The 21,933-nt window shown below is 44.8% G+C and overlaps 1 long non-coding RNA gene across 9 annotated transcripts in view; it reads right to left on the bottom strand.

Annotated features, from left to right (window-relative positions):
- LOC681177 (similar to GTPase activating protein testicular GAP1) overlaps window positions 1–21,525 on the bottom strand; it is a 106,014-nt gene extending 84,489 nt beyond the window's left edge. For 8 of the 9 annotated variants that reach the window (XR_015644986.1, XR_015644984.1, XR_015644987.1 and 5 more), the window contains exons 1-3: window positions 21,243–21,525; window positions 20,230–20,536; window positions 8,487–8,718 (exon numbers count right to left, since the gene is read on the bottom strand). This is a non-coding gene — a long non-coding RNA (similar to GTPase activating protein testicular GAP1). Of the gene's footprint in view, window positions 1–8,486; window positions 8,719–20,229; window positions 20,537–21,242 lie in introns of those variants that run through there. The other variant, XR_015644988.1, reaches the window with a different exon arrangement.
- Window positions 21,526–21,933: the final 408 nt, after the last annotated feature.

Raw genomic sequence — 21,933 nt, 5'->3', positions numbered from 1 at the left:
GACAACCAAAAACCTACTGCAGCCTGGAATTGAAAGCTCCCAATATGAGCAGTGCTGCAGCCAGCTCTCAGGACAAAGAAACACTGCTCAGGGTAGCAGCATGGAACCTGTCTATACCATCATGCTGCATAAGCTGCCCTGGGTGCCACTTCAGAGCACCGCTCCTATTCCTATTCCCATGGGGTGGAAACAACACATATACATATACACAGGCAGGCAGGCGAGCACAGACACACACACACACACACACACACACACCCTAATGAAAACAATACTAAAAAGAAGAGAAATTTTCTGAGCCTTCAACAAAATCCTAATTCCCTGACTCAGCAAACCCAATCCTATATGCTTAAAGGGGAAGTTAAAATTTATTGGGAAGGGTGCTCTCTATTCAGAAAATAAGGTTCAAACAGCATCTGTCTTCAAACTACACAACAGAGCTGTGGGGGAACTCAAGTCCATCCACTACCAGAAGCCGAGGATTTCCTACCTTGAGCTGGTACTAGAAGGTCTCACCCCCATGTCAACAGCTGCCCAGAGTAAGCCCACAGCTGCCAGATAAACCTCCAGGACACCAGTGTTTCCTCTGAACATAAATAATAACAATTACATGTTTCTATGCTTCACACAGCTCACCAAACATTCTTTCTTAAGTGCTAGGCTTTCCCACACATGAACTTGTACACATGAACACACATAAATATTTTTTTAAATAAAATTTAAAAGAATTTTTCTCCTCTAAGACTTAAAAGCTTCCAGTTGGACAATCTCCCCCTGAATGTCTTTTTCATAAACATTCTAGCATTTAGATGTCAGCATTGACTACATTTGGCAGCTGATTAAATACCACAGATCATGTCCCTCCTGGGTTATGCTGTTACCCTCAGTTCCCAGTGACTGGTTCCATTTCCGGCCTTTCTGAGCTCTTAAACAGCCACGCACAACCTTTGGCACTGTGACACATTGACATCTACAAAGTTCATGCTTCAAGGACCATGACCGAGTTGCAAAAGAAAACTCTCTGAAGGTTTTAGATCAGTTTACAGTTTATAGTCCGCTCCTCTGGTTTCAGATAACTGTACATAGACCTACTCTCCAATAACTGTGTGCTCTTCCTGGGCCAGGAAAATACAACCCCCAACAAAAGGCCACTCAGAAACACATCTGTAACACAAAATCCCTTTGAGGAAACTTTTGATTCGTGCCTTTAAGTCTCTTTAGATAGAAAGAACTCACACTGAATATTTTTGGAGATTGTTAGAAGAATTTGAAAGTTCTAGAACATTTAAAAGAAATCCATGCCTTTGGTTTACAAAAACAAATGCTCAGCAAACTTCATCAAGGAGAAAGGGAGCCAGGAGGCAAAAGCTTTTCAAAGAGACTTTCTGTTTTCAGTTTCCAGCACAGCTGTTCACTCTCCCCCCGCCCCATCCTCCAGTTTGATATGTTTTAAATCCTCTAAAGATTAGTAACGATGGCCGTAATTGTCTTCTAAGGAACCAACTAATGCAGGCACTCAAAACATAACATATACTAACAACAAATCCTGACAATACGTTTATAAATGAAAATCAGAGACTTGGGGGTGAAATAAGTTGCCTTAGCATGGCCAAGATTCAAACTTGACAACAACGCTCCTACCCTAACTATTACTCTATACTCTGTTAAACACGAAGTGTTTTCTTCCCTCCTGAACTATTTCTCCAAACAACTCCTGAACCTGCAGAAAATGTCCCAGCAGAACCAGAAGGTCCTCTTTGCTAGGTTAATGTTTTTGTCAAAACACTGACAGAAAAACTGTGAAGTTGAAATGCTGTGGAGAGAGGTGTGACCACTTCCTCCTGGCAGAGATCATTGAGCAGGGAGAGGGGGAGATAGGTGTGGGGGAGGATGACTCTAGGTTCAGTTTCCCAGTCCATCAGGGTGGATGAAAAGTTGTTCCCTCTGGGCATTCCCCTGCCTTCTTCCTGCTACCTTTAGTGCTAGTGAGTCACAGAACCAGGATAAGGTGGTTCAGGGGAGGTGAAGGCCACAGCTGTGGGGACAAGAACCAGAACTAATAGCAGACACAGGTATCTATATCATGTTCTCTCCCGAAGGCTCTTCAGCATGTTTGCCTAAGCCTGCAAATCTAACTACTACAGTCAAAACTAAATGGCTGTACCCTCCATCCTGCAATGCCTATGAAGCCTCGACATGGCTCACCTTCTCTGAACTTGCAAACCAAAATTTTTCATTACACTTGGGAGGAGAGCTGGCTGTATAATCCAGGCTGGGCTAGAATTCTCTATATGGCCCAGGCTACTCTTGAACCTAGACAATCTTTCTGTCGCAGCCTGCCCCAGCCTGCCCGAGCCTGCCCCATCATGCCCTAGCCTACCCTAGCCTGCCCCAGCCTGCCCTAGCCTGCCCCACCCTGCCCGGTACAGGGATGGGCCTAGGTGAATGACCATGTCTAGTTTGTCAACTCTGCTATATTTTCTTTAAACAAAACCGCAAATGCCCAGTTTTTCAATGCACTTGCCTTGAGCTTTAGAACTCACGTGGTCCTCCAGTCCTACCACATACCTCCCTCCACTCAGGGGTGGCATGTGACTAGACTCGGGGTAATTAGGAAGGATTTCTCCTTCCAAAGGAGCGACAGGAACATCTGGCTCTGAAGGCACTGGATAGGACTGGGTGTTTCTGTTCCCAAGGTCTTTCCTGCCTGGAGTTAGGAAAGCTGCATCTCCCTGTTGAGGAGCTGGGGTTCTGGTGCCCATTGGATCCAAAAGCAATGCTGGGTCCTTGAAATCCAGGACCTCTACCTTTCCCACAGGTGGCCCCTGTTTGATTTGATGGACCAAAGAAGCCGATTCTGTTTCCCGGTATGATGGCCAGTTACCAGGGGCTGGGTGTGGCAAAGGAGAAGCGTGATCAGAATCTGGAGACATGGTGCCAACATCCACACAGCTCAGGTTAGCCTTTGATTTGAAAGACACATCAATACATCCATTCTGCTGTGGTCTCCCCTGGTTCAATTGGTGGTTAGTCTACATCCTCTCCATTCTCACTGTAATAACTGAAACTGTCCTCAGTACAGATCTCCAGGGCTGCAGCATGGTTGAACGAGTGCTCCAGCACTGAGGAGTAGGCTGTGGAATGGGCACCTCTGACCGTGGCTGGCCAGACATTGTCCAGGGCCAGCCTGCTGCTGATGTGAAAAGCCCACACCCCAGGAATCCCCAGGTTGCGCAGTCTAAGAACAGAGGAAAGAGTGGATTATAACCAGTCCATTCATCCTCCTTCAGAATTTATTTTGAAATCAAAAGACTAACGATCAAAGTCAAACTTTGCCTGCTATGTCAAAAAGAAGCAAAGCTTCTAAGTAACTGAGATAAATACCATACAGGAACTTTGTTATGAGCTGCCTTTTGTCTGGCATTGTGTATGGAACACTAAGTCATCAGGTTATATGTCTGCTCCAGAAGGCCAAATCAAATATTCTGTCAAAACCTGGCTGTCTTGAGAGCAAACATGGAATGCAAGAATATTTTATGCTTTCTCTACGTGAATGAAAACTTAAATCGCACTCAAGCTTACTTAAGCTTACAATCCCTAAAACACTTAAATAGTACTGATTTCTACAAGCCATGCCTACACCAGTGCTTATCAGTCTTCACTGGGCTCTGCAAGATAGGGGTGGTAGCTGTGCTAGATCTTAGTGAGGAAAAAGTTGGTTTTGAGAGGTTTCTAATCTTCAGATCATACAGCCAAAAGTTGGCAAAGCCAGGGCAAGAATTTCATGCTAACAAAAAACTTTGTCTTCCAAACATCTCTGTGTACTGTGATTCACATGGACTAATGTATTAATGACAGAGGATGATAGATCTATCAGTACTTTTTAATGATTTTTGAGCAAAAGTTCAACATGGGTGAGATACAAATGTATTAATCAAAATGAGGCTCAGTATTTGGGAACAGATCTTCATTTTCTCTGTAGAGTAGACCATGAACCCCTCTTAGTTCCCAAGAATCTCTTTTCTTAGAGGAGTCTCACCAGATAGTCCCAGCTATCCTGAAACTCAAGATCTTCTGCTGGGATGTGGCACTGCTCTTGCCAGCTCAGTCACCTACTATCTCAGTGTCAATGGCACGCTTGCTGTGAAGAGGACAGCTATGTGTAAGACGACTCCTAACCCTAAGAGAAAGCTCGGGTTAGGAAGGCTCTGGAAGGCTGAAGGAACGCCCATTCAGAGCCTGCCCGAAATATGGCCCATATATATACACCCACCGAACTAGATAAGATGGATGAAACAAAGAAGTGCAGGCTGACAGGAACTGGATGTAGATCTCTCCTGAGAGACACAGCCAGAATATGGCAAATACATAGGTGAATGCCAGCAGCAAACCACTGAACCGAGAATGGGACCTCCCCATTGAAGGAATCTGAGAAAGGACTGAAAGAGCTTGAAGGGGCTTGAGACCCCATATGAACAAAAATGCCAACCAACCAGAGCTTCAGGTGACTAAGTCACTACCCAAAGACTGACCCTGGGCTCCAACTGCATAGGTAACAATGAATAGCCTAGTAAGGGCACCAGTGGAAGGGGAATCCCTTCATCCTGCCAAGACTGAATCTCCAGTGAACGTGATGGTTGGGGGGAGGGCGGTAATGGGGGGAGGATGGGGAGTGGAACACCCATATAGAGTGGGAGGGGAAAGATGTTAGGGGGATGTTGGCCTGGAAACCAGGAAAGGGAATAACAGTTGAAATGTAAATAAAAAATACCCAATTTAATAAACATGGAGAAAAAAAAAGACTCTGGAAAGCGGGACCTAGTCAATGATATCAATCCTGTGTTTGCACGAAATACCAAAGCTCAAATTATCCCAGACTATGTAATTTCCTCAAAAGTCAACAATCAAGAATGAGAGGGAATGGCTAAAAAGAAGTATTAAGATCCACTGAATCATATAACAAGATCTTTGTTCACTGGGGCAAGTATTCATCATTCTAGTCTAGGTTTCTACTGCAATAATGAAGAGAGTTGAGGTTCTCTTCAGTTCTCTTTCTCTCTCTCATTCTGTGCACTCTCCACTAGCCGCTACCTCTACCCAAGTGTATTCATGATACTCTACTGTACTGGCTGGATTTCGTCACCCTGATGCAGACCTGAGAAGAGACTGCCTCAATCACACAGGCCTGAAGGCAAGTGTGGGGGAGGGGCGTTTTCTTGGTTAATGATTGGTGGGAGGAAGAGCAATTCACTATGGGTGATACCACCCTAGGATACCATCTCTGGCTGTGTAAGAAATCAGGCTGAGTAACACAGAGGAACCAAGCCAATAATAATGTTCCTCCATGGCTTCTGCTCCAGTTCCTGCCTCCTTCTAGGTTCCTATCTTGCTTTAGTTCCTGCCTTGGCTCCCCTAATACACTGTGTGACCCAGGACAGTAAACCAAATAAACCCAAGTCAGGTCAGTGTTCGTCCCTTCTGTGATTTGCTATATTCAATTGCTAAGGTTTCTTTTCATTTTTTTGAGACACAGTCGCATGTAGCTGAGGATATCCTTGAGTTTCTACTCCTCCTGCCTGCACCTCCCAAACACTGGGATGCCAGCTGTGATACTAAACCCTGTTTGTGTGGCACCAAGGTCAAAACTCTGGGCTTTGTGTCCGCAAGGCAAGTGTTCTACCAGCAGAGCTTCAACTCTTGCCCTCAGTTGGTACTTATAGAAATTAGGGTTGCAAATAAAACACACCACAGAAGACAAAACTCCAGGCTGATAAAATGACTCAGCAGGGAAAGCCACTTATCTAAAAAAGCTGAGAGCTATACCCAGAATCCACGTGGTAGTGGGAGAGCACAAACTCTGACAAACTGGATTCCCACCCAGACACCTCCCCACCAGCTGCCTCCAACCCCCAACTCCCACACAGTAATGTAATTTTAAAAACTGAAACCAATCAGTAAGAAGAGACCCTGGAGCCCCAGCCCATCCCACAGCAGGGGTATTGCAGCTGGGAAACCTCTTGAGTTTGGAAGTGGACAGCTTCAAAGCTTCAAAGAGTAGGAAAATACAAATCATGCAAGAGTGGAGCTAAATAAATGCCTTCTAATGAGACATAAATCAATATCCTGGCGTTTGCCACAGTGCCTGGTGGGAATCTAAACAGTTAATTTACCCTCCACACTGAGGTCATTTTGAATGCTCACACATAGAATTTGTCTCCTAGAAAGAAAAACTGTATCACAAAACAGAACAGCCATGCTGGCCTGCCTGTGACTAATCCTTTCCCAGGAACTACTCTCTTCTCTACCTGAATATGCATATGTTCCAGAAGAGGCCTGCAAACATGAATAATGTATGACCTCTGTTGGAGGAAGAAATTCCAGGACTAGGAAAATGTTCTTCTCCTTGGAGGGATACAACAAAGCATCCAGAGGGAGCTAGGATCATGATCCTGAGCTACTTTGTTTACAAATGTTGTCCTCAATGCTGGGCATGTGTGATGCAATGTTTCAACCCTTAAGACAATGATAATGACAGAATCTGGAGGAAAGAAGCCTAGGAGACAGTGTTAAGTATGGAAACACTGAATGGGAGGCAAAACCCATGCTGAAAGGGGAGGTAGCAGAGTTGTCACTCAGAGTAGTGGTAGGATAATTCTGACTTGCATTTTATGTTATTCCATTGTCTGTAGTTTGTCTCATTTTATTAAGCGTGAGGCACACCAAATCTGTCAATCACTCTGGTCATGTCTCACGCTGCTCCTTTCTGGCACACCCCTGTGTCTTAAAAATCGTAGTATTTCAAGCACTCAGCCCTCCTTCCAAGGGGCTCTAGGTACAACCTGGGGAGAGAGAGTCTTTAAGCTAGAGGGTAAGAGGTTAGAGGAGAAAGGATACAGGCCAACTGCCAAGTCTGTTCTAGAGTCTAGACTACACAGCGGGTGAGATGGAGACCAAGACCCTGTACGGATCACAGAACAGAAGGGGACACTTGTATGTAGAGCCCTTGGAAATAGGGCTGAGTGTTTTAAATACTATGATTTTTAAAGGCAGATCCCCTGGACACCAACAGCATCTGGGAAGGACCAAGAATCACAGAGTATTAGAATGAGAATTGGTACCTGCATAGCCATAACAAGCTGCTGTGCATGTGCATGTGTGTGCCTGTGTGTCTGTGCCTGTGTGTGTGTGCAAAAAGCATGTGAGGAGAAAGTTGTGTTTCCCTACAAGAGCCATAAAGGCCTTCATACACGTGCTCACACACATGCATGCGCATGCACATGCACGTACACACACACACACACACACACACACACACACACACACACACACGCACACACACACACAAACACTGTCATCCATTCACTCCGGTTCTTCACTGTCTCCTTTGATGCTTTCCAGAAATATCAAAATTGCGGGAGAGTAGCAGAATGAACTGTAACTGGAGTGACTGATAAAATGAACCAAAATACAAACAACCAGGTATCATGAAATCCAAGTAAGAAACACCCTATCTACTCTGCATAAGAGATCACCCCTGTATCCATACTTCAGAGCTGTATTGACTATGGCTCGGCCATTTAACTCTGATATAAGCACCTTTCATAATTTCGGTAAGACTATTTGTAAAACTGGGAAGATAGTTATACTTACCGCCCATAAGTTGAGAGAGTTTTAATTAAGATAATATCTGCAAGTGTTTTATCACAATGCTCTGCAGATAAAGTGATCAGCAAATTTTTGCCCTGTCATTCTATCTGCGCACGATCTAGTTTTAGTTTGACTGAGAAGCAACTAAGGGAAGCCACAAAGTAACTCCTATGGGCTAAGCTGGTATTGCAGAATACAAAGACAAAAGAGCCCACCTGAAGTCAATAGTCTCATAGGAGCACCAACTGGACAGACACCTGCAGAATAGCCTACTGCAGCACTAGCAGAATAACCCACTGGGGAGACTAAGAAATGGATTTGTCTCTGGCAACGCTGTGGGTAAACCAATCAGCACTATTTCAGGTGATGATGCCAGGAGAAACCTGAGACGACTAAAAGCATCATCTACCTCCCCACCATTATAGTACTCATAATTTAATCCTTAACAATACCTGTTTGAAAGACTGAATCATGATGCCTCCTCTCTAGAAATCATTAACTTGAAAAGCTTCCACTGAGGCAGTTAGTTATGACTGGATATTTTTGTGTAGCCCCAAGAACAATGTTTTTCACAGCAAGCCCCAGTAGTTCTGCAAAAACATATAATCACTGCTGGTTCTGGTTTCTATGCCTGACAGATAGTGCAGGAAAAAGAAAGAATCTTTTACATCTTGGAGAGCCTGAAGCTCCAGAGGTCCAGCTTAGCTCTTGGTTTTGAACCAGCGCCTTTCTTAGAAGCCACCAAAGGTTATTATCAAATGGTTTCTGGCCACTAGAGACAGTGTCCCTCCTAATGTCCTTTCAGTGCATAGCACAGTCACACACTCCACATTACTCACGGGAAGAGATTCTTCACAGACTGCTCACTGTTAGTCAGGCTGAAATACAGGGCTTTTCTCTTCAGGTCATCTGCTTCCCCTTGGCAGAAGCCCACCTTAGCAGGAAGCTTCAGCTGGACACTGTAGGATTCTTTGGGGCGAGTTCCAAAAACTGAAGACCATTGGCAGGATAGAGAAAGAGGACATAGGAATCACATTCATCGGATGCCAGAACAGCCTGGAGAGTGTTCAGCTGTGGACAAAAAGGAATTGCAGACACCCTTAAACAAAGAAATAAACAAAAGAAGAAAATCAGAACACAGGTAAGGTGTTCCAACAAGGGGGCAGAGGCCAGATCCTTTTTAGGATTTCCCCATGTTGGTTTTGAACATAATCTCTTTAGAATCCCCTCTTCAAATTACAAATATAATTTTGTAAACCATGTGTCATTTTTTTAAATCTTTTCTACCAATTCAGATCAATAGTTAAATAATGCATAAATGAAACACTGGTTTAAAATCTTTAGGATTGCAGGGAAGAGGATGAAGAAGAACTAACTAACACTAAGGATATTTGAAAAAGCCATATGAAGGGGCAGAGAGACAGACAGTTAAGGGCACAGGCTGCTCTTCCAGAGGTCCTGGGTTCAATTCCCAGCGCCTACTCACCCATGGTAACTCACCCCTGCTTGTAACTTCAGTTCCAGGACTTCTGACAGCCTCACACAGACATACAAGTAGGTAAAACATCCACGAACATTAAAATACAAAAGCCATATGAAAAGCTACCTGCCAACTTACAATGAACGTTTAAAGGGAATTGACTTATAAGGTGGGTAATTCTCCTTCCATTGGCTACAAGTTCTCAAAAAGGCCAGAGCCAGATGTAGGACACCTCGCTCTCAAGTTGTTGGTCGAGGATGTCACAGAGATGATACCAGAGTTGTCAATTCTCATTGCTCAGGGCTACCCATCAGAATGTGATGGTAAGATCCTATAGTTGATAACACCACACAAGTAGGTCAAAGAACTTGAAGAAATCTCACAGACCTGCCTGCACAGTACTTAGCAGGAAGCTTCCACCCTTGCTAGCTACCCTTTATGATGCTAGAAGATGCTATGCAGACTATTCTCACTCCACTGTGACTACTCAGGGCTATATAACAAAAGCCCTGGCAGGATGTCCTCATGGGTGTGCCATGAATGGCAGGAATGTTATGAGGATCATCAATCACTTTCTGGGTGGATTGAAGGTCTGCACTACAAGAGGAAACTTTTGCCTGGCATTGTAAATCTGGTCAAGAAACCATGGCAGAGAGGCTCATAAACCCGGGGAGTGAACCATAACTACTATTTTCTTAAATGGATATATACTATCAAACTATACCAGTTACAAGCTCATAGATTAACACAGCTCTCGGTGGTCATTGGGGGAGGATCTTCATACAGTGGATGGTAGTTAATACACATTCATAACTAGTCCGAACTCTCTGTGGAGAGCTCAGCCACAGATGCTCCCACCATATCAAGTTCCCTCAACGCTCAGGGAATATTGGAAAGAAAAGAGGTGGAAAGAGTTTAAGAGCCAAAGGTCGGAAGGAATTGGGTCAAAACAATGACATGTGCTCATGATATAGCCGTTGAACTCCCAAACTCAGTGCAGTTGGTGTCCAGCAGAAGAGCAAACCACTCAACATTCCAGCACGGATGTGGTAGGGCACTGAAGCCCCTGCCTGCAGCTGAGAAGATTCTGACAGTTGAGAACTGCTAGGGGAAGGTTTTCTTTAGGGGTGTGGTCCCTAGTGAGTGCACCATGCTGCAGTGGTGGCCCCTCACCCATGAGTAGGCTTCACTGTATTCAAGGGATTTTTAGAACAAATACAGGGGTGAAGTGGATATACTGAAATATACTGTATCAATGTATGAAATTCTCAACAAATAACATTAAAACACTGTATTTAAAAGTGTTAAGGTTGTAAGCTTCTCCAGTCCAAACTCTTTTGAGAGTTCTGGACAAGGAACAAAATTGACTTGCTCATTCCTGTACCCTCAGTTTTTATTTTGTGTCTCAACAGCTTTCACATCCATATATCATATTAGCATCCATGCATGCACCCACCCATGCATCCATCCATCTATGCATCCATCCATCCGTGCATTCAACCATCCATGCATCCATCCATTTATGCATCTATCTAGCAGGCATCCAGCAAGCCATGCATCCATCCATCTATGCATCCATCCATCCATCCATCCATCCATCCATCCATCCATCTATGCATCCAGTCAGCATGCATCCAGCCAGCCAGCTATGCATCCATCCATCCATGCATCCAACATCCATGCATCCAGCAAGACATGCATCCATCCATCTATGCATCCACCCATTGCCTACTGCAGGCAACACTCAGTCAGGAAGCAGCTGATCAAAAGTCATCCTTACTGATCTCACAGCCAAACTCCCTTTCCTCTTCAATCTCTTTACAACACGAGTTATCTTGTCACATTGCAGATGAAGAAAGAGACCCAGGGGCTTGCTTAAGGTCGGGCAATGATTAATGGTGGAAGCCAGGCAGACCCAACAGCTCATCCCCTGCAATAGACAGTCATCTGAACTCTAACAACCAAGCCATTCCAGGACACATGATCTGACCCAATCTCCCTTCCCTGGCTCAGCTCCACTAAGCCCTCCACACAGTGTTTAAGGGTCCCCACTCCTACTAAGTGCTTTGATGCTGTGTTCATATTTCCCTGCAGCAAGAAAATCCTAACCAGCAAGCACTGCCTCCTGGGGGTCGAGGACTGTGATTCCCTGTGGAACCCCTTCCATCCTTCAGCACCCACTTTGTTGGTTTTCCAGTATGTATTTGGCTCCTGTTGGTTGTCTGGTTTGGCTTTGGCCTCCACTCACTAAACCATCTGAATATTAATTCATCGGGGTTGGGTACCCGCTAAACCACATTATGTTTGATGCTGCAGTCAGGACAGAGCCAAAAAACTATGCCCCAAGAGCCTGAATTATAGGAGAGGAAAACAGCCAGGAGTGGAATTTTAGGAGAGTGACTGCGGACAGGCATGGTGGCAGAGGCCACAGAAAAAGGAGAGTGTCCAGGACATCAGAGTGGGAGTGGGGGTGGGGGAGCATCACAGTGGCAGCCAATGAATGAAGATAAACACTGTGGGAGCCAAAGCAGACCTAGATGAGAGTTGGAGTCTGAATTAACACCAGGGTGACTGTGGAATTACTCCATGATATTTCGTTTACTGAGTTTCAAAGGGACCTTTTCTGCCATTACCACCTTCTTCCACCAAAGAATTAGTTAAGGGATGCTCCACTGTCTTAGACGCTGTAGTTGGCTTCTCTCACTAGATCATATATGTTTTACAATTTAATAGGGAACTGGGGAGACATTTCTCTTACAAATACTCGCTTTATAAACAAGGTGGATGACAAGAAGGAAAAGAAATCACTTATTGGTATCATTACCTCTTCATTTTGCTAAACAAGACAAACTGACACAGCAAGAACCTCAAAACTGAATACAAGGAATGAATGTGTCCTTCTGTTCTTTTCTGTCTTGTTCTAGAACATCTCAAATGTCACTTTTACCTTTCTGACACATAATGCTAAAGTACAGCTTTGAGGTTTGGGTAATAAGACAAAGAAATGCAGATATTAATATGGTTTCAAGAAAAAAAAAACCCCTGTAGCTCCTCTGTATTCTCTAAATGGAAGAGTCTACTTACTTTCCTTGTTTTTCAAAAAAAAAAGTTCATGAATTCAGTCCCCACATTCTACATTTGTTGCAGCTGTCGTCCTCAATTATGTCATCAGCGGGACTTGACCCTAGCCCAGAAAGGTCAAAACCTCTAAGTTTCCAACTCAGGTACACGCAGAACATGCGTCATCCATCATCAGTCAGGGTAGGGCCAGAGGCTGCCAAAGAAAGTTCAAGTAGGAGATGAAAAGCCGAACTAATAATCCCATCCTTAAATAACCAATTGTGGAGGCTCCTGATACGATGGCCACAATCAACATCACAAGATAAGGGAGAACCAAGGTTCTAAATTTAGAGAAATTCCCTATGATAAGGGCTGTCTACATGTGGAGATCAGAAGGCAGTGGGGAGGATCTGGGAAGAAGTGAGGAGGCTGTGATGGGACAGCCTGACTTTTAACCTGGAGACGTGCACATGTAGTGCCTTACTTGTTCTATGTCATTTCTGTGTCACCTTTTGGCGAAGCAGTCACTTCAGATGGCAAGTTTTTCATTTCCTCATCTCCACTAAAACAGGCAAATAACTTCCTTTTAATATAGTTTATGATCCCAAAGTACATTCCGGAAGAGTTGACCTGCTTGAAATCTGCCACACATGAACCCCTTGTCAGGGCTACAGACTTCCACACAGAATCGCTAAGAGGTCACTTTATAGACCCTGAAGAGCCCCTCCTTAGAGACATGTTCTGTCTGACTCTTTTCCAAAGGGAAAGGCCCTCACATTTCCAGATACAAGTTTTCCAAGAGTCCTCCACACAGGTTCTGAAGGTAAGCCCTCAGCTGCACTGCCAAAACCTGTACAAGAGTCATGGCCTCCCAACTTCCCCAAAGAGAAAGAGAGAGTGCCAGCTAGGAGAGGAGCTCGCCACAGGGTGGGGAGCAGTGCAAAGAGGATCAGGTCAGAGTTGCCCAGCTGCAAGGTCTCCAGTTTCCTGTTCAGAGAGAAAACCAGAAGGCTTCTCAAACATACCATCCAACAAGGGTAAAACATCAACCAGCAGAATGTCATCTTTACAACAAGGGATTTGTCTATCCAGCCTTACCAAAATGATAACAAAATAAGAAATGAGGTGATTCCTTCCTGGGGGACAAAGTTCAATGCTCAGTCTTCCTTAAGGACACATTCTCTGGAGGTATAAGGCCACTGATTCTGGCCTCCGATGTTTGGTGTGAACACCAACCACCACTTTGTATGTTATTTTTTCCCCATTCCCATGGGGACACTGATGTGCTTAGGGTGTTCCAAATTCACCCCGCCCGGTACTGCAGAGTCAAGAGAATGCCTAATGCTTTCATGATGGCATAGTGTATCCTCCTTCATATGTAGTCTTCAAGGACACCTAAGCAGTTTTCTTCAACCCATTTTCATATATCTAGTTATTCTCTATCCTCTCTGTCTTCACTGACATGTGGTAAATTACACACATACCCTTTCTGTGGACTCTAGCTCCATTAATTAAAAGCTCCAGCTAAATCCAAAGTTCTTGATCAACAACCGTCACCTCTGCACCAACTCAACACCCACCATTCCATGTTAAAGCGTCCAGGGACCAGCTGTGATGCATACTATTAGCTGTCAATCTGACGGTATCTACAACCATCCAGGAAATAGTCACCAGGCATGTCTCTGATAAAGTATCTTGATTAGATTAATTAAGAAGGGAAGACCCACCCTAAATATAGACACCACCATTCCCTGGGCTCAGGCTTGCACTGCATACAAAGAAAAAAGGAAGCTTAGAAACAACACCCATCTTTCTCTGCTTCCTGACCACAGATACAATGTTTCCATCCTTTTCTGAAGCAACCTCCATGCTCCCATCCTTCTCCCAGGATGCAGCCCAGACTAAGGAAAGCTCTCCTACCACTCACACTCAGTTCCCATTCCTGTGGTCCTTCCAACCCAAATGAAATTCCTCATCAACAAAAACCTTTGACATACTATCTAACTGAGTTCTAGATAATACCCTCCTCCCCAGTGAGAACACAACAGCCTTCCCCTGACACCAAAAACACACAGAGCAACAACGAAACAACAACAACAACAACAACAACAAAAAACAACAAAAAAACAAAAAACAAAACAAAAAAAATACGGTACTCATCATTACTCAGATCTTCCGGCCATAACCTCTTTGCTCTATGAAGTGACAGTTTAAGAAATCTCAGATTAACTAAATGAACAAACACTTTATTTGTTCATTTTTTTAATGTAGTTGCACCATGCCATTCTTGCATGCCAGGTAGAACACTCTGTCATACCCAATGTGAACATCCTGGAGGGAATGAAGAGAGCAGAAACATTTCACACTGTAAAGATATTATTCCTCTGATGTCATTTCCAGTGCCTAATATTGATATTACCATACCAGATGTAAGAAAACTATGTAGAGATCACAGAATCTTCCAGGCAAAGGAGATTGGTGTGTGCCAAAATCTACCTCAAATATAAAAAAAAAAAAATCTATCAAAGCAAGAGTTCAATCCAGGGCCTTCAAAGTATTCAGAATGGCCCTCCACAGCAGTAATTGAAAACACATCCTGTGCTCAAAACCTCCTCGAATGGAACAAGTCCTGAAGCCCATTCAGCCTATGGCAATATCTGAAGAACAATATGGATGTTTGGAAAAGTTAAAAGACAAGAAAGCCACAGAATTTTCCCCACCAAATTCCCCTACAGAAAGATAAGAAAAACAAAGGGGAAAAACCCAAAACAGTAATTTGGAAAGCCCTCCATTTGAAAAGTACTTATAGAGAGGGCCAGAGAAGGCTCAAAAGGTAAATAAATCCCTTGCCTTGAAATCCGAGTTCAGTTCCAGGAACCCATGTAAAAGGAGAGAACTGGTACCGGGAGGATCTCCTCCCAATCTCTGCATGTGCACACATAAATCATACAAAACCACATACCATACATGTCCTACACACAGACCATACACACACCCCACATATATATCATGCACACCCATGTGGCCTCAATGCAGTATGCACATACCGTACAAACACCACAAACTCACACACAACCTGCACACACCATATGCATATAAACACACCATACAGACACACACAAGCACACACATCATGCACATAAACGCATCATACACATAAACCATACATAGATAACACATCACACACACATATACAAACACACACATAATGCACAAATGCAGACATACATACACATCATGAACATGCAGACACACAATTTCATATACAGCATAAACAGATTATTTACATACACACACAATACATAGACATACATATTCACATGTAGCACATAAACATATACATACACATACATGCACACACACACACAGAGAATAACATGAAATAAAAAAACCAAGTCCTTACATGAAGGAGTTCTACCACAAGATCGTTACATGGCAGGAACAACACATTGCCTTGGTTAATTCTCATGACAACCCTAAGAAATCAGCACTACCATGTCAATCTACAGCTTAGAAAATGAAGACTGAGGGCTTGTGTCTTCCAAGACCACTGCTGCAAGTGTTTTCTGCCTTGTGCCTGACTACACAAGTACCTGCAAGGTGTCATGAAAGAATTACTGTGCCTATGGGTGTTGCTCATTCATGAAGGACTTACTTAGCTAACCTTCATGAGGACTTGTGTTCAAGTCCCAGAACTGCAAAATTGAAGGAAGAGCTGGGAAAATGGCTCAGTGTGAGGAGTTGCTATTCAAGCATGAGGACCTAAGTTTGATCCCTAGAATACACACTGAACAAAAACAGTCATGGTGTCTGTCAGTCCCAGATCTGTAGTCCCACAGGAAGGAAGGGCAGCTCCTCGAGCCTCGTCACCCAGCAATCAATCCTAGATTAGCTGCTGAGTACTGGGTCAGAGGGAGGTGTGCCTGAAAATGATTTGAAAGGGAGCTGGATAGAGTGCTCAGCAGGTTAAAGGCGCTTACCTCAGAAGCCTGATAACCAGAGTTCAATTCCCAGACCCCATGAAGGAGAATTAGCAGAGAGCTGACTCTGAAGTTGTGCTGTGACTACCACAGTGTCAAAGCATGCACATGTAGGCAGAACAAATAAATAATTTTTAAAAGGTGGAGAGTGCCTAAGGAATGACACTCAAAGTTCTTCTCTGGTCTGCACACACATGCATCTCCACAAAATGTGAGCCATGCATGAATGTCTGTGTGTGCCTGCACGTGCGCCCACATGCGCAGGCATACACACAGACACAGGTACAGCATGCACGGACACCAAAAGGAAACTGTCAAAGACCGTTTCTAATGAAATATTGCTAATGAAATGAGAATCCTAAGTAGTAAACTCATCTCTCTGGGGCTATAACCTTCATGTCAAATAAACAATAAAACACTTGGCACCCACTGCAGCCTCAAGACCCCGGAGCCTCAGTGCAAATGCTTCCTGCTCTAAATTTTGTTTTTGTTTGTTTGTTTTTTCTGTTGCAAGAGGCTAGCTAATTCAGCTGAATTTTCCTTGGGAGCAGCAGAGCAGTAATTTCAAAGTGAGGTTATCATCAGAAGCATCCTTCACAGAAACTTCACTCCAGTTCACACTTCCTTTGAATATGGCTCCAAGAACTGTCCTAGCACCAAAGCCGCAATGAACACTAAAACACTAACCTTATTTATTAGATGTCTTCAGAAAAAGCACAGCGATTGTTACTGTAACTACTTATATGATTCGTGTACAGAAAATGGGTCTTGCATGAAAAGTGTAAGAAAGGGGAAAAGTATGTCTTCTAAGGTGACTTTGCCTCACTTAAGGCAGATTTGGAAATTATTTTTTCTTCTGTGATATAAACAGTAATTACTGTACTTATCCTGTGGGACTGTGTTGAGAAGACAGTATAAAACAGTCCTGCAGGAAGGTAAGGAGAGGTGGGGCAGAGGGATGGCTCCCTGGTTGAGATAGATCATTGGCTCTTCCTCCAGAGGACCTATGTTCATTTCCCAGCACTCACATGACAGCTCACAACTGTAGGTAATCCGGTCCAGGGTATTCCACGGGAACTGCATGCAACAGTGTGTAGGCATATGACCCATGTGCATAAACACAATTTTAAAAATTTAAAGAGAAGTCTGATGGTGTGAACAAACAGACTATTTAACAGTTGTCTAAGTAGTTTGCCCTTCGACCCTTACTAAGTTCACCAGAAAGACTGTGGCTCAGCCTGCACTCTGGGTTCAGTTCCCATCAAATGGGTAGGTTGTAATGCTGCACAACCACTATCTCAGCACAGGTCAGTCAGGTCAAAGGATCAGAGATTCAAGATCATCCTCCATTATGAGGTTTGAGGCCAATCTGAGATGCATGGCGGGAGTGGGGGGATCAAAAGCAAAACAAAAGGAACAACATAAACGTCAGACTCCCCCAACTTCAAATCGTTCAAGGCTGCCTACTTCCAGGAACCAATTGCAGTCCTCAGAGGGGACAACGTCTGTACCCTTGAGTGCTCCTGCATCAGATCCCAACACGCTGCTCTTCTGAAAGACACTGTGTCTGCCCTGCCCCTAGTACATTAACCTCCAGTGCACAGGCTGATACATGCTCTACCTTCTATCCTGGAGATATTGCTTGCTCACTGAAACCTACCCAAATGGAATCCCTGAATCAGGATGGGTTAGGAGGAAGCTCTAGCTGGAGAGTCTACCATATTACCACAACAAAATGTTATCAATGGTGTTCCTACTAAATGTAAGAGAGGCCTTTCAGAGTAAGAGCATTCTGCTTAGAGTCTATGTCTATTTCAGTGCCGATATAAGGAAACTGTGTAAAAATAGTTTCTGAATTAACATACTGACTATGTTTAGATAGAGATTATATATGATATATATGACTCTCTGCATATATAACCCTACGCCTAACCCTAACCCCTAGCTCCTAACCCTAACCCTGTGACATAAAGTTTTTTTAACATTACAGGAGAAGCTGGGAAGGCAGCACACCCTATGAAGTGCTTGCTGTGCATGCATGAAGTCCTGAATTGAATGGCAGCACCCAGATGAAAAGCAGGTCGTGGCAGCACACTTATAATCTCTGCTCTGGAGAGAAAAACAAGCAGATCCCTAGGGCTCACTGGCCAGCAAGCCTAGCCTAACTGGGGAGCCCCAGGTCCCAGAGAGACCCTGAGTAGAAAGACAACATGGCTCTCAAGCAAAGACATTTAAAATTGACCTCTGGTTCACACATGCATATGCACACATGTGCATGCACACCCACACTCTCACTCATAAATGAAAAATTTTTAAAAAAGACCGTAATAGAAATATTAGAATTGGCGACCTAGTTGCTTGTATTAGAAAAGTTTATTTTTTTTCACTATAAGCTTGTTATACATGATATTAGATAAACGTTTTAAAAAGAATATATGAATGAATGACTGAGCGAATGAAACTTAACAGTGGGGACTGTCTTCTCTAGCCCTCTAGCTGGCTGGCCTGCCCCAAGGAGGCAGTGTTTGAGTTGAAGGTATTCTGTTGAACTGTAATTGAGATGTCAAACCCAAGGCAATACAAGGCTAGTCAGTAAACAAAACTGGATGTTAACCTGTCAAGTAAAAAACTTAGCTCCAAACAAAGTTTATTTCTCCGTCTCTGCTGGTGCAGGCTTTAGGAAAACATGTCTCTTCCTTTAAGTTCACAGAACAAACACAGCCACTGTCAGTGACAGGAACAATGGGCAAGCTCTTAGGGAAGACATCATTTCTGTAGTTCAGAGGCTCTAGGGGAGTTAAAGCAAACAGATTTGCTCCAGGTCTATGGCATTTTACACCCAGGTGGAATTTCACAAGAGGACTCTGTCTCTACCTACACCGGGAATGAGGCCATTTACCCTCACCCACCCATACCCATTTCACATGTTGCCAAGACCAAAGCCAGAGCAGAGTTGGTGTTTTCTCCAGGGAGACTGCAAAGCAGGCTCCTGCAGACAGAAGTATGTAAACTGTTACAAAGGCAATGTGGAGAAAGCTATAAGGAACTTACTAAGAAGTTCATGGCATGCTTGCTCACTTTCCTGTGATGTCAGCTAAGGCTGTGCAGTGTTTTGACACTTTAAAAAGTGTTGGCTTTGAAGAGGTGGCTCAGCAGTTAGGAGCACCTTGTAGTCCTTTCAGCATGCTAGCTCAAATCTCTGTATCCATTGTCAGTCAAGCAGTTCACAACTGCCTGTATGTAACAACTCCAGCTTCAGGGGGCCCAAGCCCTCTTCTGGCCCTACCAACACAAGCAGACACAGAGAAAGACAAACACACACACACACACACACACACACACACACACACACACACGAATAAAAAAACCTTATAAAGCATTTTATAGTATTGATTATAGTAAAAACGTCACGGGAGCAACTTAATGACCACTAGGAAGGGTGAGATTTTATATGGTTGTAATAAATGTTACAGAAATACACTGACCAGAGCATACTATACAGCAGAACAAGCAAGTGAAACAGTAATATGGGCACTGTGGGCCCACTGTTGTCAACGGCAACAATATGCTAAAGAAATAACTAGAAATGTACACACGAACCTACATGTTATTTTTGGTTTCTCCAGACAGGGTTTCTCTGTATTCTGTCCTGGAACTCACTTTGTAGACCAGGCTCGCCTAGAACTCACAGAGATCTGTTTGCCTCTCTGACTCTGCTGGGAATGAAGGGGAGTGACACCACACCCAGCTCATACAAAAAAAAAAAAAAAAAAAGTGTTCCTTTTTAAATTTCCCAAATTTTTACTTTTTTCGATGAATATATTATTAGAAATATTTGTGTACTTATAACTTATAGGTGATTCCAGAAAACAGAAAAAACCCTGTAAAGTGCCTTAAGTTCCCTCAGGGTCTTTGGTATCTGCACCTTACTCCCTCATTTTACTAAGCGATTTTCTTAGTGTTGAGGAGCGGAATCAAGGGAATGTCTCCTAGCCAATGCCTTAATTTCCGGTTCAAGCCCAACCCTCCTGTTTATTCAGCTGCAGAGTACCCCTCACTTACCTCTCCAGACCACGCAACCCCAAGCCTGTCCTCCTCCTAAGGGCCCACTTGCTCCCAGGTGGCCAGGAAGAAGTGGGTAGGGGAGAAGCTGGACCGGGTCAGCGGGAAGCCTGTGCACAGGTAGCAAGCAGCCAGACTCAGCCCAGCCCAAGAGGTGTCCTCCATACAGGATCCGGCCACTGCTGTGACTCGAGTGGATGTCAGCCAGGAATGGGGCGATGGCTGGGAAGCCAGTAGGAAAATCATCAACGACATATTAAGTCTCCCTGGGTAAGTCCTGGGTGGATATGATGCCATTGGTGCCCACCTACAATAAGACCACAGGGCGGTGAGACAGTTCAGCAGGTAAGGGCACTCTGCAGTCAAACCTGAGGACTTGAGTTTTAGGACCTGACAGAAGGTGGGATAAAAAAAAAAACCTGGTTGTTCTCTGCTCTTCACACGCATGAGGTGGCACGTGAATCCCGCCCCACATAAACGTTTTTAAAAGGGCAAAACAGTGGTCGCTCAAGTCCCAAGGGCAACCCCCAGTCGAACGCACCTACGGTCCGAGTTCTACTCGAGTCAAGAAGACTCCCTCCTCTTTGCAGGTTGAGATACATCCAGGGTAACAAACTCAACTTTGGCGACAGTCCTCAAGTGCACTGCGACCCACAGGTGTGGCCGCTCTCGAACCCGCTCATCTTTCTCCACCACTGCACACCGTGGGCGCCGTGTCCTTAATTAGATTGCTATGCCTGCATGCACAGCCTCCCACCGCCCCTAAACGCAAATCGCACCAGCCACCTCAACTTCATCTTCCTGCTTGGGAAGTCGAAGTAGAGGGGGACGGTTCCAGCTCTCCCTTGAAATGATCCTTATTCCTCCACAGTAGGGATCAAGAAGCAGCAGCGCCGCTGCTAAGCCTGGTCCCCAGCGGCGATGACAGTTAAACATGGAGGTTAGTTGCTCCACACCCTGGGAAGAAACTACGACCCCACACCAAGCCGCGCACCTCTGGGAGCTGAACTTACGTAGAGGTTGCTGAACTGGACACCGCAGAAGCGTAGAGGTACTGCTAGCTTCACAGCCGCAGAGCTTTCATCGTCGCCCTCCCGCGGCAGCCGGTCTCCCCACGATTCCCCTTAAGGAAAGAGCTCTTCAGGACGCAGAGCCCAAGGCTCCGGACAGCAGCACCAGCACCAGGAGCAGCGATAGCGGTGATGGCGGTGCCAGCCGCCTGACTGTCAGGTCCCAAGACGTGCTCACTCCTCCCTGGCTCTGCCCTCCACACCTCGAGTCTCTGCAGGCCACAGTGCCCGCCAGACGCTCACGCAGACCTTCGGTCCGCAATGAGGGCCCAACCACCGCACTGATTGGCTACAGGTCTCGGCCACTGACCAATCAGCGAGTCTGAGAAAGTTTGCCAGTGGCCACTAAAACTGGTTCTCATTAGGTTTTCTAAGACTGCTGTAGTTTGGTGGAGCAGCCAGCCTGGGAAGGTGAGACTGTTGGCCGGATCTGGTCTGGGCTGTTCCAACTACTCCTGGGCTACCCACAACTCTCCAGTATGGGTTATGGCTCTGCAGGAGGTGACCTCATGGGCTGGAGGGACACTAGGCGCGGGCAGCTGTAGGCTGTAAGCGACTGTGCACGCTAGGTTGGCAGAGCGAGGGAGGGTAATGAGATTACACACTGGAGTGTGCTCCCTGCCCTGGCGTCCTG

Source organism: Rattus norvegicus, chromosome 1 (assembly GCF_021556685.1).
Source record: "Rattus norvegicus strain SHRSP/BbbUtx chromosome 1, alternate assembly SHRSP_T2T, whole genome shotgun sequence".
NCBI classification, from domain to species: Eukaryota; Metazoa; Chordata; class Mammalia; order Rodentia; family Muridae; genus Rattus; species Rattus norvegicus.
Note: the sequence above shows the minus strand (reverse complement) of the source record. Positions and strands in the feature narration are given on the sequence as shown.